The 16,809-nt window shown below is 36.2% G+C and overlaps 1 protein-coding gene across 3 annotated transcripts in view; it reads left to right on the forward strand.

Annotated features, from left to right (window-relative positions):
- TXNDC11 (thioredoxin domain containing 11) overlaps positions 1–16,809 on the forward strand; it is a 57,177-nt gene that overhangs the window by 11,639 nt on the left and 28,729 nt on the right. The gene's annotated exons all lie outside the window — the stretch shown is intronic.

Raw genomic sequence — 16,809 nt, forward strand, 5'->3', positions numbered from 1 at the left:
TATTTCTGACTTTAAGAATTCTGACAACTTTTAGCTTGCTAAGCTAAAGTTTAGCTGTCAAAGACAACTTTTAGACATCTAGAAATAAAGCAGATTATATGAAAATTGTTATGCAGTCTAAAATTTTGTTAATTTTACTCTGTAGAATTTTGTTATATCTAGATTTCTATATATGAATTATAGATTAGCTGCAATTTTCCCTAAAAATGCTTTTATTACATTTTTTTTTTTTAGCTTTGAGGAGGTTCACCTCTACTTAACAAATTCCTAGAGTGGTTGACATATATAATTTTATCCACCCTTTTACTTTTACACTTTCTATCACTGATAAATTAACAATATCTATGTGATAATTAACCATTGGGAGACTAATCTACTAACAAGCAAATATTAAGTACTTACTTCGTACCAAGAACTCTACCTCTACAAGAGCTATGCAGGCAGACTAGTCCCTGCCCTCAAGGAACCAACGTTCTTTTGAGCTAAACAATACATACACATATGAGTAAATACAAAACAAAGACAAAGTAAATTTAAGTTGTATAATTGGGGGGAATCAAGAGGGGCTTCTTGAAGGAAGTGGTCAGTGAACTGAATTTTGAAGGACACTAGGGATCCTGAGAATTAGAAGTGAGGAAGAAGTGGAATGCATTGAAGGCATGAGGGAGAGCCAGGGCAAAGCTGTTGAGGCAGGAGATGGAGTATTTTGTTTGCAGAACATCAAGGAAGCCAGATTGGTTGAACCATAGAATGGGTGAAGGGAGTAACATGTAATAAACCTGGAAAAATAGGCTGGAGCCAGATTATGACAAGGAGTTTGTATTTGGCCCTTGAGCCAGTAGGAAACCATTTGAGCTTTTTGAGTAGGGGAGTGATATGGTCAAACCTCTACTTTAGTAGTATCAATTGTGTGGAAGTTGGATTAGAGTGGGGAGAGACTTGAAGCAGAGGCATCAGTTAGGAAGTAGGACCAGACCTAGGGTGGTGGCCACGTGAATGGAGAGAAGGGAACCAGTGCCCGAGGTTGTGTGAAGGTAAAACAGATAGAACCTGGCAACTACTGATATGTGTGGTGGTGAGGTTGTTAGAGAAGTCAAAGATGATTCTGACGTGGTAAATCTTGGTGACTAGAAGGATAATGGTACTCCTGACAGAAATAAGAATGGTCAGAAGGATGACTTTAGAGAAGAAAGAGTTCTGTTTTAGACTGGTTGAATTTGAAATACCTAAGGCCATCAGGATTTAAATGTTTTGTAGGCACTTGGTAATGTATGCCTGCATCTCAGGGATAAGACTAAATAAGGATAAGGATAAGGCTGCATGTATGCTTCTAGGAGTCATCTGCATAGAGATGATAATTAAACCCCTGGGAACTGATGGTGTTACCAAATGAGAAAAGGGAGGGAGAAGAGAAAAGGGCCTTGAACAGAACTTTGAAGTTCACCCACAGTTGGGTGGCAGGACAAAGATGAGGATCCACCAAGGAGACTGGAAAGGAGTGGCTGGGCAGGTTAGAGGAATAGCAATGTCATGAAAATTCAGAGTCCGTATCCAGTAGAAGAGGGTGATCAGTGGAGTCAAATGCTGCAGAAAGATCAGGAAGGATGAGGACTGAAAAAGTCCTGTTGAATTTGGCATTGTTAGAGATATGATAAGAGTAGTTTCAGTTGATTGATGAGGTTGGAGTCAAACTACTTGGGACTGATAAATGAATGTGAGAAATTGGAGACCTAGAATAGGGATGAACAATTTTACAGAGATTAGATCAAGTTCATTAAAGACAGTATTAATTGTAGGTTAATGGAAAAAGCACTAGATTTGGAGTCAGGACACTGGATTGGAATCCTGCTTGTGACATGTGTAATCTTGGCTAAGTTACTTAGTCTCTTTATGCCTTAGTTTCCTCCTGTATAAAAATTAGGGGCCTTGGATTAGATGATCTCCAAGGGCTCCCAACTTTAAAATCCTATGATCCTATCCTAAATACAAACAGTAGATATACTAATGACAAGAAATATGCAGATACGTAGATTGATAAAAACCTACAAAATTCCATAAAACTTGAGGAAGTCAGACCCTCTACTAATTCACAATTTATGAGAATTCAGACTTTTTATTGTCTTTATACTACATGTGAAAAAATGAGTTTGCTAAGAATATTAAGCATTTTCTCTGAAATTTCCTTAGTTTTCAAATGTTTATTAACATAACATATTAACATAACATCATTCTTATCTATTCATTAAAGAAGTTTTCTTAAATAGCTATCTTAATTGTTACCCAATTGTTGGTAATTCTGTGCTTGAAAGAAAAACAGAAAATTACCATTCCTTTAAAATTTATTTAAAAAATTAAAGATTAAGATTCTATAGTAAAAAAAAAAATTCATTAATTCATATTTGCTTTTCTTAGTTGATTTAGCAGAAGGATTTTTCTTTAGGATCCAAAGATTATGTAGTGTTTTACTACTGGAAGGAACCTTAAAGATCACCATCTCATTTTATAGATGAGAAAAGTAAGGCCCAGAAAGGTTGTGAATTGCCCAAGATTACGCCACTAGTTGGTGGTGGAATGATTCACAGTCAAGTGCTCTTTCCTCTACAGTGTCTAAACAGCAAAAATGATCAAAATGAGAAGAAACAGGTCCTATCAGGAAAGGTTAAAGAAATTAGGATTATTTAGCCTAAAGAAGAGAAGACTAAAGGGTGAGTGACATTGTTATAATCTTCAAGTATGTGAGGGATCTGTGTGAAGATGATATATGCCTTTGTACTCTCTGCTCACAAAAGAGGTAGCATGGTGCAGTGGAAGGAGCATTAGACTCTAAAGTGACCTGGGTTCTAATCCCAGCTCTGTCATCATCTTGTTGTGTGCCCATGAGCAAGTCACTTCACTTGTGTCTATGGTCCTATTTCATCTATAAAATGAGAAGTCTTGACTAGATGATGTCTGATATCCCTTGCAGATCTAAGGGTCTATAATTTTGTGATTCCAAATGTGATTAAAGCAGGAGAGATTTTGGTGGCACATATGGTAGAATTCCTTCATTTTCAGGTTGATGAAACACTGGGATAGGCCTTAGAGGAAATTGATAGAGTCATCCTCCCTACACACCTTCTGGAAGAGAATATACAGTATTCTGTCTTGATTATTTAGACATTAGCCTGCTTGAACACAAGTAGACTAGACCAGAGATGTCAAATATGTAGTCCACTACACTCCCAAGTGTTGCTGTAACCAAAATAAATTGTTAATTGGGATATATTTAGCAAAATAAATTAAAATATAATAAAGTAATGATAATGTTAATGTGTTTTTCTGAGGCAATGTCATTTATTTCATCTTTCAGTAAAACAAAAGTTTAATTATATCATCTGTAAAGTTGCTTCCAGTTCTAAAATTTAACAACAGGTTTGAGTTACTCGTGAGGTAGGGATGAAATAAAGGTAGAGAAGTTCATGGGTGCCACTTAAAGAGAATTAGTAAGAGGAATGGGCTGCCAGTCATAAATACCAATAGACCATAATCTTAGATGTGTTTAAGGAATTTCTTGGAGGACTTAAACATTTTGAATGTTTTTTCGTAAATTAGAATTTGGCATATTGATTACATTTCGGTTATTCCTAAATGTTGATGAGATAGCTAATATGTTTTTTATGATAAATTTCACCAAAGAAGAAAATAGTCTTTTACTTTTGTTCTTTTATTTTTTTACATTTAATAATCTTATTTTTTCTCAATTACATGTAAATGAAAATATTTAACATTCATTTTTTAAAATTTGGAGTTCCAAATTCTTTCCCTCCCTCTTTGCCTTCTCCCCTCCTTGAGAAGGCAAGCAGTTTAATGTAGGTTATACATATACAGTCATTTTTGCCTTTGTTATTAGTGATTTATTTTTCAATAGTACTTAATTTAGCATTTTATTTTTGCCCAGTTACATGTAAAAACAATTTTTGATGTTCTTTTTTAAAATTTTGAATTCTAAATTCTCTCCCTTCCTCCCTCCCCACCCCCATTGAGAAGGCAAGCAATTTGATATAGATTATATATGTGTAGTCATACTAAACATATTGATAATAGTCATGTTGTGAAAGAAAACATAGACAAAAATAACTCAAGAAAAATAAAGAAAATTTTAAAAAAGTATGCTTTAGTCTGTCTCCAGAAACCGTCAGTTCTTTCTCTGGGAATGGATGGCATTTTTCATCATAAGTCCTTCTGAGTTGCTTTGGATTGTTGTATTGCTGAGAATAGCTAAGTTGACAGCTGATCATCTTACAATATTGCTGTTACTTTGTGCACAATACATTTCACTTTGCATCAGCTCATGCATCAGGTTTTTCTGAGAGCATACTCTTCATAATTTCTTATATACAATAGTATTCCATCATAAATTTTGCTTTGTTCTTAAGGCCGGTTTTAAAAACCAAAACAGAGATCTAGTACAATCTAGATAAACTCATACATGGCACCTGTAATCCTGCAAAATGCTCGCTAAAAATCATGGTTTTGTCTTGTAGTTTTGTTAGCATTTCTTCTTGCTGTCATAGCCTTCAAGAAAAAAAAATTATTTGGCACGTATCAGTACTGCTTTTGGATAGTTAACATAGCTTTTGTGGTAAGGTCAGGGAGTCAAGATAAAAACAACATGAAATAACAAAATTAGATTCTAGTTACATCTGTGGTTCAGAATGTGGATAGCAGTGAAATAGGAACTTTTGTGATTTTGATATAGTGTAGTATAGCTAGTCATTTCTCAAATGAAGGGCATTAAATTATGTTGGTCAAAGAAGTTGACTCCTAGGTACATATTGTTTATTTGAATATCCTATTAAAAAAATTTCCTTAAGGGAAGTTAAGAATATATAGCATCTTTTTACAATCGTGGAAGTCAGTAGCAAACACTTCTCCACATCTTTCATAGTATGCTGCATTATGGTCTGGCTGTGTTGATGATGATTGATGATGACAGGCATGACCAAGACAACAGTGTTTTGACAGCCCAGTTCTGGTATAATATCTACAGCCCTGTGGATTCAAAAGTATGTTATTATTAAAGGAGCTACCCTGTGGCTAAATCTTTGATTTCTTTCAGTTTTATGATTATATTCAGAGTAGTTGTTTCTTGTCTGTTTGACATATATTCTTTCATTTACTGAGATTGAAGAAACTGCTTATTTTTGTATGGAAAAGAAACTGCTTTAGGCAAAACATAGTTTTATTGAATACCAGAATACAGGTGTAACTCTTTACACAGGTATAACTCTGAGAAGTTATAGGTAAGTAAATTATTTTTTTCCATGAAAGAGGTAATCTGTTTTAGTGGTTAAAGTGCTGGTCTTGGAGTCAGGAGGACCCAGATTCAGATTCTGAAGCAGACATTTATTTACTGTGGGACCAGGTACAAATTACTTGGCATCTTTAACCCTTGATTTCCCTCATTTGTAAATTAGGGGTTAATGCTTATCATAACTTACCTGACAGGATTGTGAGGTATAAATGGGATAATATATGTAACTTGCTTTTTAAACTTTAATGCCATATATAAATATTGATGGTATTGATTCTTGGTAAATTGATTTAAGTTCACTAGGGAGCCATCCTCTTAACTTTTTGTTGTGCCTAAACACTCCATAATTTCTTTTTTGTAAATTTGGATCTTTATGTAAGGAGTATGCTTAAATTTAGCTATACTGGAAAAAAAATAATAAAAACTAATTCTTTTATTAATAGTATATACTCTTGTGGTTTTGTCATAGTAACAAAATGGTTTCAGTTTTTGGGCTTAATTTGCATTTGCAGTTATATATAATACATTCAGGAATACATTTGGTCTTGTTTCTTCTTATTTTTAGAATATAGTTTGTTTGCCTATAACAGCTTGTAAATAGTTTTAGAGGGTAAAAATTATCCAACCATATCTTTATTACATGAGAAGGAAAATAATCCAAACTGAATAAGTTTTAATCATGTCAGGTTTTTGTTTTAAGTATACACATACTGACAGATGTTCATTGATACTGTTCTTTAAAGTAGATTGTTATTAATTGAACATATGTTAAATTTCTTTGAATTTGTTATATACTTTTGAGAACATAAATCATCAAAAAATATTTTAATTGAATATTAATGCTTCTCTGTATTGGTAGAGGGAGCTTCCTTACTGGGAGCTCCCAATATCCACCAAAAGCATAGGTTTGGAGCAATATTTCATTTTAATGGCATATTCACAAACATTTACCCAAATCAGTTCTCTAACCATAGACTTTTATTTTTTAGATATGATCAGGAATTCAGATGCAGTTTATAATAATTTGACCTTTAACTTATTTAAATATTATAGAAACAATCAACAAGTATTTATTAAGCACTTGTTCTGGGCCAGGCACTGATATCAAAGAATGAGTACTGCTGTCAGTACCCTCCTTTGTTACATATGGGCTCACAGATAATTTTGTGATGAATACTAAATAAAGTGGTCAGGGACACTGTATTAGGACCTTCAATATCAATTCATGAACTTCAAGCCTTATACAATTTATATAGTTTTCAGATTTATATATTTCATGCATAGAAAGTTAAAGAGTGACAGTTTTCCAAACTTTGAACTATGAATTATCAGTTAGGCAGTGCAGTAGGTCAAGTGTTGGTTGGACTTAGGAAGAAGAAGACCTGAGGTGAAATCCTCCCTCAAACAGCTGTGTGACCCTGGGCAACTTACTTAACTTCTCCTAGTCTCAGCTTCCTTGATATAAAATGGTGTAATTCACAGGGTTGTTGTGAAGATAATGTGTTATAACATGTGTAAAACTCTTTGCAAAAATTAAAATACTATGTTAGCTATTACTTTATCTTTGCATTTTCACAATTATTTTTATGTTGGATTCAGATATTTTTTTTTTAAATCAATGGAGGTAGATGACTCTTAACTAGTCTAGTTTTGGTAAGACAAATATTTTCTTCCTCATTGGGACAGTTGGAATTGCTGTTGATGGCAATAGCATAGTATCCTGAAAGGTAGGAGAAGGAGTTTTTCTTTGTACCTGTCCATTGATATAAATCCTTATAAAATATATACATAGCTATAAAGTAGAATGCACCTCTCAGGGGGTACTGCAAAGGTAGGTATTAATTATTGACTATAGTCCTCATTCAAAACCATGTGAGAAATTTGTCTTCCTTCAGATTACCTTCCTTGGATTGAAATGCACATTTCTTTTCCTGTTGCTTTTCCTATTCAGTTAAAACAGAAATGGACAAATTTTCTTTGAATGGAGGAGAGAGTCTTCAAATTTAGGATATCTTAGCTTTCAAAGACATCAAAGGCAGTATTTTGTAGTAGGGCATTAGTTAACCAACTTCGTGTTTAGTCCCAAATTATGTTCATTGTGGGGCAAAAAGAATAGTTAAGAAATTATCTAGAAAGACTCAAAGAAGAAAATGACCACATCTCACCAGGGTTATCTTGGGCCCTTGTATAGAGCAGATAGAACCTCCCCCAAAGACCTTGTGATTCTTCCTGTCATTCTTTCGTCTTGGAGGTAATGGAGCCTGATTTGAAGCACAGATCATTTACTTAATGAAAATTTCAGTGAACCTAGTTATTTTTATCTTCTTTGAAAAAGAGGCATTTGACTATTCTTTTGTCTTAAGAGTTAGGTAAATTTAGTTTAATGGTGAGAAATTATATTTTTGAACAAAGCCTATTGGAGTTTCTTAACCCTTCAATCTATCCTACACAAAGATTCCAAAGTGATATTCCTCAAGTAGAAGTCTCCTTTGCAGTGGCTTCCTATTGCTTTTAAGCTGAAATACAAACTCCTTTTTTTTTTTTGGTCATAGAAAGTCTTAATCTGTTTCTATCCTGCCTTCATTGACTTATTACACATCACTCCCCTTTACACACTCTGTGATTTACTTGCTGTTCCTTTTACAACCTTCTATCTTTTGTCTCTGTGCCTTTGCACAGGTTGTCACCTACTTTTGGAATACTCATCCTCTTGACCTTCACCTGTTAGAATTCCTAAGTTCCTTTAGTGCTCGGCTTATTTGCTACCTTCTACATGATTTCCTTTCCCTTCTCCCTCCCTCTCCCACTAGTGCCTTTCCTCTAGAGAGTATTTTGTCTATATTTTGTGTCTTCTTACATGTATATGTGTTGCTTGACCCCAATAGAGTATTTTGCCCAGAACACACCTACACACACACCCACACCCCCCTATCTATCTATCTATCTATCTGTCTTATTACTTGAGGTCAGGGACTGTTTTGTTTTTTTATTTGTATCCTGAATGCCTGGCACGTAGTAATTTAACAGATGCTTGTTAATTGAAATAACCCAGTGCACTGTATTATAATCTTTCTGTGTAATGTTGCTCTAAATGCTGGACAGAGGGTGGTGGGATAGTTATCTAAATTTAAAGTTATAGTTCAGTAGTGTTGGTGAATAAAATGACTTCATATTTTTAAAAATGCAGTGTTTAAGTTTAGTTAGGAGTGACAAATACTGAAAGCAGACCGAAAAAAAAAAGACCAGGAAAAGGTGATCTATTCTTAGAACCACAAGAGGGTGTACAAACCATCTGCTAAAATTTACAGATAGCTACAAGTATTATACATTCAAGAGAGAAATGTTTTTTGCCAAGGTCTTAATGAACATTTGTTGTCCTGGCAAACTTTAATCCCTGTAAAACAACCCATGCATGGTAGTGGCAATTTTCCATCATGTATAAGTTAAATTTTTAAGCATTTTAAATATAAAAAGTTTTGCATAAATTTGAGTCAATACAGTAGATATTTTGGAAGTTGAAAGACTTCTTTACCTGTATTTTTGCAGCTGCTAAAGCAACTGTTACTGGATGAATGAGTAGAACCTAGTAGAACATACCAAGTAGTTAAATACAAGCAAGTTTAGGATTGAGGCACTAGCAGTTGGGGTCAGGAAAGGTTTCATGCCAAGGTGGTTCCTGAGTTGCATCTCAAAAGAAAAGACAGACTCAATTATTTGTAAGAAGGGAGTGCATTCCAGGCAGAAGAATGGTCAGAACAAAGGCACCAGGCAAGAGATAGTGTCAGAAGTCAGATTTGGATGATTTTGACTCATTAGCACAAAATTAGGATGAGGGTTAATCTATAGCTAGTATAGCACAAAGCCTTATGTTTTTAAAATGAAGAAAACAGTTTGACAGTGTACTGGGTACAAGCATATACCTGAGCAATCTGGTTTATTCTGAGACTAATGTTCTAAAATATAATTATTGTGAAATTGAGAAAAGATTCAATTTGCTTGTTTTTAATTCATCAGTTTATAGATATTTGCAATTGAGCATACAAGAGTCATAGAATAATCTACATATTTTGTGGGTGGATGTGTTTGCTTTCTTTCACATCCCCCTTTTCTCTGGGGGGAAGATAAAAAAAGAGCATTTGCCAAAATCTGTGATGTATGTTTTGAAGCTGTTGTTTTCATTTCTCAAAAATACTCTAGCCCCATGAGAGGGCAGATTTAAATCTGACAAGAGTGTTGCAAAATATAGATTTCCCCAAAGTCCAACTAGAACAAACTCGGAAACTTTTTTTGTTTTCTTTAGTTTTTTTTTTTTAAAGTATCTTCTTTGTACATTTGGTCTGATTATGGGTTTGATTGGGTTTGATTTCCTTGATCTTTTTCTCTACCCTACTCCAAACATGTAGTTTTGATGATTTGCTGTTGTTGTTAATGTTGTTTTTTAGTCAATTCAGTTGTGTCTGACTTTTTTTCATTTTAAAGAGTATTTTATTTTTTCCAGTTACATGTAAGGACAATTTTTAACATTCACTTTTTTTTAAATAAAAATTTTGAGTTCCAAATTTCTCCCTCCCTTCTTCCCCTTAAGCAATTTGATATAGGTTATATATGTGCAATCATGTAAAATATATCTTAGTCATGTTGTGAAAGAAAAAAACTTTGAAAAAAATAAAGTGAAAATAGTATGCTTTGATCTGCATTTAGTCTCTGGATGTGGATAGCATTTTCCATCATGAGTCTTTTGGAATTGTCTTGAATCATTGTATTGCTGAGAAGAGTAAATTTATCATAGTTCATCATAGCACAGTGTTGCTGTTATTGTGTACAGTGTTCTCCTGGTTCTGCTAATTTCACTTTGCATCAGTTCATGTAAGTTTTTCCAGGTTTTCTGAAACCATCGTTTCATCATTTCTTAGAGCACAATAGTACTCCATTACATTCGTATACCACACTTTGTTCCCCATTCCCCAATTGATAGGCATCCCCTCAATTTCAAATTCTTTGCCACCACAAAAAGAGCTGCTATAAATGTTTTTGTACATGTGGGTCCTTTTCCCTTCTTTGTGATCTCTTTGGGATACAGAACTAGTAGTTATATTGCTGGATCAAAGGGTTTGCACAGTTTGATTGCCCTTTGGGAGTAGTTCCTAAGTGTTCTCCAGAATGATTGGATCAGTTCACAATTTTCTCCAACATTTATCACTTTCTTTTTCTGTCCTATTAGCCAATCTGATAGGTGTGAGGTGATACCTCAGGTTGTTTTAATTTGCATTTCTCTAATCAATAGTGATTTAGAGCATTTTTCACATGACTATAGATAGCTTTGATTGCTTCATCTGAAAACTACCTCTTTATATCCTTTGACCATTTATCAATTGAGGAATGACTTGTATTCTTATAAATTTGACCCAGTTCTCTATGTGTTTGGGAAATGAGGCCTTTATCAGAGACACTTCCTGTAAAAATTCTTTCCCAGCTTCAAACTCAGAAACTTTTAATGTTGAATTACCAGGAAAATAAACAGACCTTTGTCTTTCCATCTCTTGTATTGCCCTCTTTTTTGTGTCTTTTTGAAAGTATTATGTTTTAATCTCAGAACTGCTGTGTTTCAAAGCTATATACAACTATGACATTATCATGAATGTTTGTCAAATAGTTACCACTTAAAATAGTACAGTTAGCATTATTAGTTAATAGTTAACATTTTATGGAATTTTTTCCTATTCTTTTTGTCTGCTATTTTTAACTCTCATACCCTGTGAGGCATCTAGAATAGTTATTTAATCTTGCTAATTATCTTCATTTCTTTGGCGGTGAAGAGAATATGACTATGAGGTACTTTTTGCATGTATTGACTGCTGAATTTTTAATATTCACTAATTTGAAAGTTTTAGCCCACCTGGAGATGGTTTCAACTATGATATGAAGTATTGTTGAATAATAAATGTATTACCTATCTAGAACTGCAGCACTTATTTCAGTCATCAATACTTCTCCATCTTTGCATTGCAGCAGTATACCTGTTAAAAATCTGTCTATTTTTTTTTTAACAAAGAGTAATTGAGCAGTCTCTTTAAAGTTTTATTTGGAACTTGGTAATGAAATGTTTCCACACGAGTATAAGGAAATACATACCATTATGATGCCTTGTTTGGTAATCGTCACATTGATGATGTAAAGGAGATAGTTATAACAGTAATCTTGTTTAATGTCTAATCATGATATTTTCGTTATTTAAAATTAATGGTTTATATAGATGTGTAAAATGAAAGCATAATAGTTTTGCTTTTTCAGGTTGTCAGAAGTTTAAGGAAACTTAAGTGTTGATCTTGCTAGGTTTAAAATAGGTTTCTCTTCTCTTTCATAACGAGTAGTAGTAATAATTGTTTACATTTAAGTGAATAGAGGACAGGACAACCCAGGTGAAAGTTCTGCCTCTGACTTGTGCTGGCTGTTTAACTTTGAATAAATCATTTAACCTCCCTAACACTCTAAAGACTGTAAGTGACAGAACAAATGTTGGTCTGCATTGATAGAAGTAATTCCCTCACCTGTAGTCCCCAATACCAGTGAAATTGCAGGTCTGATAAAAAAATTTCCAACAGTAATTTTAGATTGCTATCCTGAAATCTACCAACTGGACAGTTCTCTGAACCATTACTTCCTGTTTCCACTGAACAGTGATAACTGATGTTTAAAACGTTAACCCTGGGGTTCTATAAGAACATAAAATGCCCTCTAAGAATAAACTATATAATTTTAGTTTTAGTGAGAGTCAGTATTGGCTAACAGATAGAAAACTGGCCTCAGTCAGGAGGTGTGGGTTCAAGTCTTACCTGTGGTACCTGCTGGCTATGTAACCCTAGCCAGGGTATCTGAACCTTTAGTGCCCCCCTTCCCAACAATTAACCAACACTCTGAGTTACAGAGTACTTTCCTTCAATTACATCTTATTCTCATAATAATCTTGGGGGGTAGATAGAGTTGGTAGTATTATCCCAGCTTACTTAAGTGGTTTGCCCAAGTACATATAGCCCTCAAACCTAGGAATTCTGCCTGTAAATCCAGAATTCTTTCTATTCTGTTCTTCTATTGAGCTGTGGCTAGTAGGCAGTTAAGCGGCAAAGGGCTATAATACGAACTTGTTATATTAAATCAGTGTCTGATAATTTTAGGTGGCTAAAGATTCTTTGGGTTTCTTTTCTGCCCTTCACATGGCTTTGTTAGCCTTATTGTACTGGGATGCTAAGAGGAAGTAGGTAGTATAGTGCATAAAGTATGGGCACAGGAGTCCAGAAAAACCTAAGTTCATATCCTTCCTCAGATGCATCTGATACTTACTAGCAGTGTGACCCTAGGCAAGGCACTGAACCTACTGTTTGCCTCAGTTTCCTCATCTGTAAAATGAGCTGGAGAAGGAAATGGCAAACCGCTCTAGTAACTTTGCCAAGAAAACCCCAAATGGGGTCACAAAGAGTTGGACATAACTGAAAACAATTGGAACACCACCACCACCGGTACTACTACTACATAGTTTTAAACTAGTCCGGATCTCCATTAAGTTATTGACCCTAATGAAAACTTTCTGTCCCCCAGCCAGCTTCTAACATAGTAACCATAGTAGCATAGCATTTTATATAATAGATACTTAATAAATACTTGCTTAAATGAATTGAATTTAGAGCCCAAACAAGGGCTTAATCTTAACTGAATGCCAGGTTTACTCATTGGGTTTGTTTTTTTTTTTTAAGGGGAGTAGACGTGAGAAGTTAATGATGTCATTCTTTGAATGTGTATGTACCTTTCTAATTCCTTTAGCTGATCTGGAAATTCATTTGATAGACTTCCACACATTTTTGATTGCCTATATTAGCATGAAAATATGCATGCAACCTTAATCTATTTAAAAGAAGCACGTGGTTTGCATTAGAAGTGATTGTGGGCTCTGTTACAAATCAGAATTTTAAATCATTTGTAAAGGAGGTCAATAAGTGCTAAATTGTGTGTGGCTGCTGATTTTTATAGGAATTCATTTGAGCTAGGAGGAATAATTAGTGCATGAATTGGAAGAGAAGGGGGAAATATAAATTGGAAGAATCAGCTTGAGCAAAGGTATAGAGAGGTGGGAATAAATGTGATGTAGTGTAAAAGAGCATGGCTGGAGAGACTTGTGTTCAAATTTATCCCATGATACTTACTACTTTTGTGATCTTGAGCAAGTTACTTCACCTCCATGGGCCTTGGTTTCTTCATCAGTCATTTAGCATTTCTTAGGTGAATACCATCTCCCAGGCACTGTACTGTAAGTGCTGGGGATGCAAAGAAAGGCAAAAAATGGCTCTTGCTCTCTAGGAGCTCACACTCTGATGTGGGAGACACCCTGCAAATATTGATATACTAACAAGATCTAGATAGGATAAATTGGGCGTAGTCTTAGAGGGAAGGCACTGACAGAGTTTAATTAAGAAAGGCTTTTTGGGGAAGCTAGGTGGTACAGTGGATAGAGCTCTGGCCTTGGAGTCAGGAGGACATGAGTTCAAATCCAGTCTCAGACACATGACACTAGCTGTGTGACCCTGGGCAAGTCACTTAACCCTAATTGCCTCACCAAAAAAGCAAAAAAAAAAAAAAAAAGCTTCTTGCTTCCAACTTGGGATTTTAACTTAGACTTGAAGGAAGCAAGGAGGTGGAGATAAGGAGGGAGAGTGTTCTGGGCATGGCGGACAGCCAGTGAAAATGCAGAGAGTCTGGAAATGGAGCAAGGAGGCCATTGCTGCTATATTGCATAGTATGTAGAAGGTGGGAAAAGACTGGAGAGGTAGGAAGAGACCAGGCTATGAAGGACTTTTGAAAGCCAATTATATTTACTTATAATTAAAACTATTATATTTAATCCTGGAGATAATAAGGAACTACTGGAGTTTGTTGAATGGGAGGAGAAGGAGAAAGGTCAGGCCTGCACTTTAAAATTACCTTGAGTAGAGAATGAATTCGAGTGGGGAGAGTGGGGAGAGACTTGAATTCCAACCAGCAAGCTATTTCAATAATCCAGATGTGAGATGATGAGGGCCTGCACCAGGGTGATAACAGCGTCAGAGGAAAGGAGAGGTGAGGTATAGGAGATATGTTGCAAAGGTAAAATTGATGCGGTTTAGGGGTTCAGGGGTGCTGGGACCCCAAAATCACAACACGCGGGTCCTGCCCGAAAGAATTCGACCTAAGCCTTCTTTCAGCCAAAGGTTGAAGACACAGTTTATTAGAACATCCATCATATTGGGCAGACTCTTAAGGAGTCTGAACATTAATAAGCTATTGGCTTATTGGCTAGATTATAAGAATCCCAGCAGTGGCTAGATTTTAAATTTACTTTAAAATTTAAATTTAAAATTAAAATTTAAATTTAGGAATGTGAGCAGTGGCTAGATTTTAAGAATCTCAGCATCTCAGACAAGGTGGACCTTATATACGGAAAGTCTGTGGGAGGGACTTTGGAGTGGCCAATAAACTGGGGTGAACAGAACTCCTGGGACCCGGACCTCCACAAGGTGGCCAAGGGAGGACGCAGTCTAGAAGAGTGGGAAATGGCCTGGGGTCATACACGGGGAGGTAAGACAAAGGAAGGCCAGGCTAGGTTAAAGATAACAGAATTGGGAGATTGGGTGTAGCCACAATGAAAGGCCAGTTGATGGGATTATAGCCTCAGGTTTGGCCCTGTGGGAAAGTGGAAGGTTTTTCCTTTCTGGGGCCCAGATCCCAACCCCATTAAAATCAGCAGGACCTGACCACTGATTGGATATGGGGGAGGTGAGAGAGAGTGAGGAATTGAGGGTGACACTTAGGTTATGGGACTGCGAGAAGGTTGTACCCTTGATAATACCAGGCAAGTTCAGAAAAGAGAAGAGGGTTTGGGGGAAGGTAATGGATTCAGTTTTGGACCTGATGAGGAGTGCATGACCCTCATCCTTTTTCCCAAATGAATTTGACCCAAAAGCCTTGTTTCAGCCAAAGACAAAGTTTATTAGAACATGACTTGGAGTGAGTGAGATTCCTAGTGAGTCTGCAATATTGGCCAGATTTTAAAAATCTGAGCATTTTAATGCTCTGAGTGAACTCCTAGGACCTGAGCTTTTTTGAGGTTCAAATCCCATCTGCCTCTAGGAGATTCCGATAGAATGGTAAACAAGAGAAGCCCATTATCTGAAGTACCACTTAAAGCCACTTTAGGAGACAATGAGATTCCAGTAGGCTGGTAGTGAAATAGCCTACTAACTCTGAATCTTTGCCCTGGGCTGAACAATGGATTAATGATAATGTTTGAAACTCTGAACTACTGTCTCTGGTTACCTCCCCACCCACAGCAGGTTTTACTATATAAGAATACCTAGCCTCTCTTCCCTTGGGGGAGGGGGGGGAAGAGGAACACATTCCCTTACTTGGGCATCTCCCTTTAGTGGGTGTCCCCCTTACTCAGTTCTCCCTTTAGTGGGAAGTGTTTCCCCGAAGTGGCTGTCTTCTTTGGGGGGGGCTGGGGTCTCCCTTAAGGGGTGGAGGAGCCTGCTTGGTGTTTGTGTTACACTCACAATAAATGCCTTTACTTGATTTAGAGACAGCCTGAGCAAATTCTTTTGAGACAACCTTGTACCCCAATATTTTGGAGTGTACCCTGAACTTCAGCAGACCTGTTGAGTTGAAGGTGTCCAATTAGCAGCTGGAGATTGGAGACCAGAGGTCAGAAGAGAAAGGTCTGGACAAGTAAATCTGAGAGTCAGTCATCTTCATAAAAATCATAATTGAAACCATGAGAGCTCATGAGATCGCCAAGTCAAAAAGTATACATAGAGAAGAGAATCCAGGACAGAGCCTTGGGAGACCCCATAGTTAGTGGCCATGAGGTAGATGAAGATCTCGCTAAGAAGACAGAGAAAAGAGCTGTCAGATGGGTAGGAAAAGAACCAGGACAAAGTAGTGTCACAAAAGCCCCGGGAGAAGAGAGTATCAAGAAGAGAGATTGGCAGCTTCAAAAACTGTAGAGAGGTCAAGAAGTATAAGGACTGAGGAAAGACCATTAGAAAAAAGGCCATTTCACCTGTAGAATGAAGAGGTCATACTTGTCCTGTCAGGTCCCTCTAGCTCTATGATCCTATGTAGGAGATGTGGAGCACACTGGGGAACAGCGTCTGCAGGAGTCTTGGAGCAGAGGATTTATATTGGAGCATTGCACGGGGAGTAAGACTGGGTTGGATAGCACTATTTAGTGGAGGCCCTTGAATTTCAGGAAGAAGAGTTTTGTCCTAACTGAAAATAAAAAGCATGCCACTTTTGATGGCAAGGCTATCTAGAGATGACAATATTATGATTCAAAATGATCTTGGAATATTGGGAGATGAAACAGTGAGATATTTAAGCTTGGTAAAGGAGGTAGAATGATATAGTTTAAAATTGGACTTGGGAATCAGAAAACCCTGGATTCAAATACTTTCTCTGATATCTAATTGCTGTATTGCCTTGGTAAGTCTTTT

This window comes from Vombatus ursinus, unplaced genomic scaffold (assembly GCF_900497805.2).
Source record: "Vombatus ursinus unplaced genomic scaffold, bare-nosed wombat genome assembly UNPS02014832.1, whole genome shotgun sequence".
Lineage (NCBI taxonomy): Eukaryota > Metazoa > Chordata > Mammalia > Diprotodontia > Vombatidae > Vombatus > Vombatus ursinus.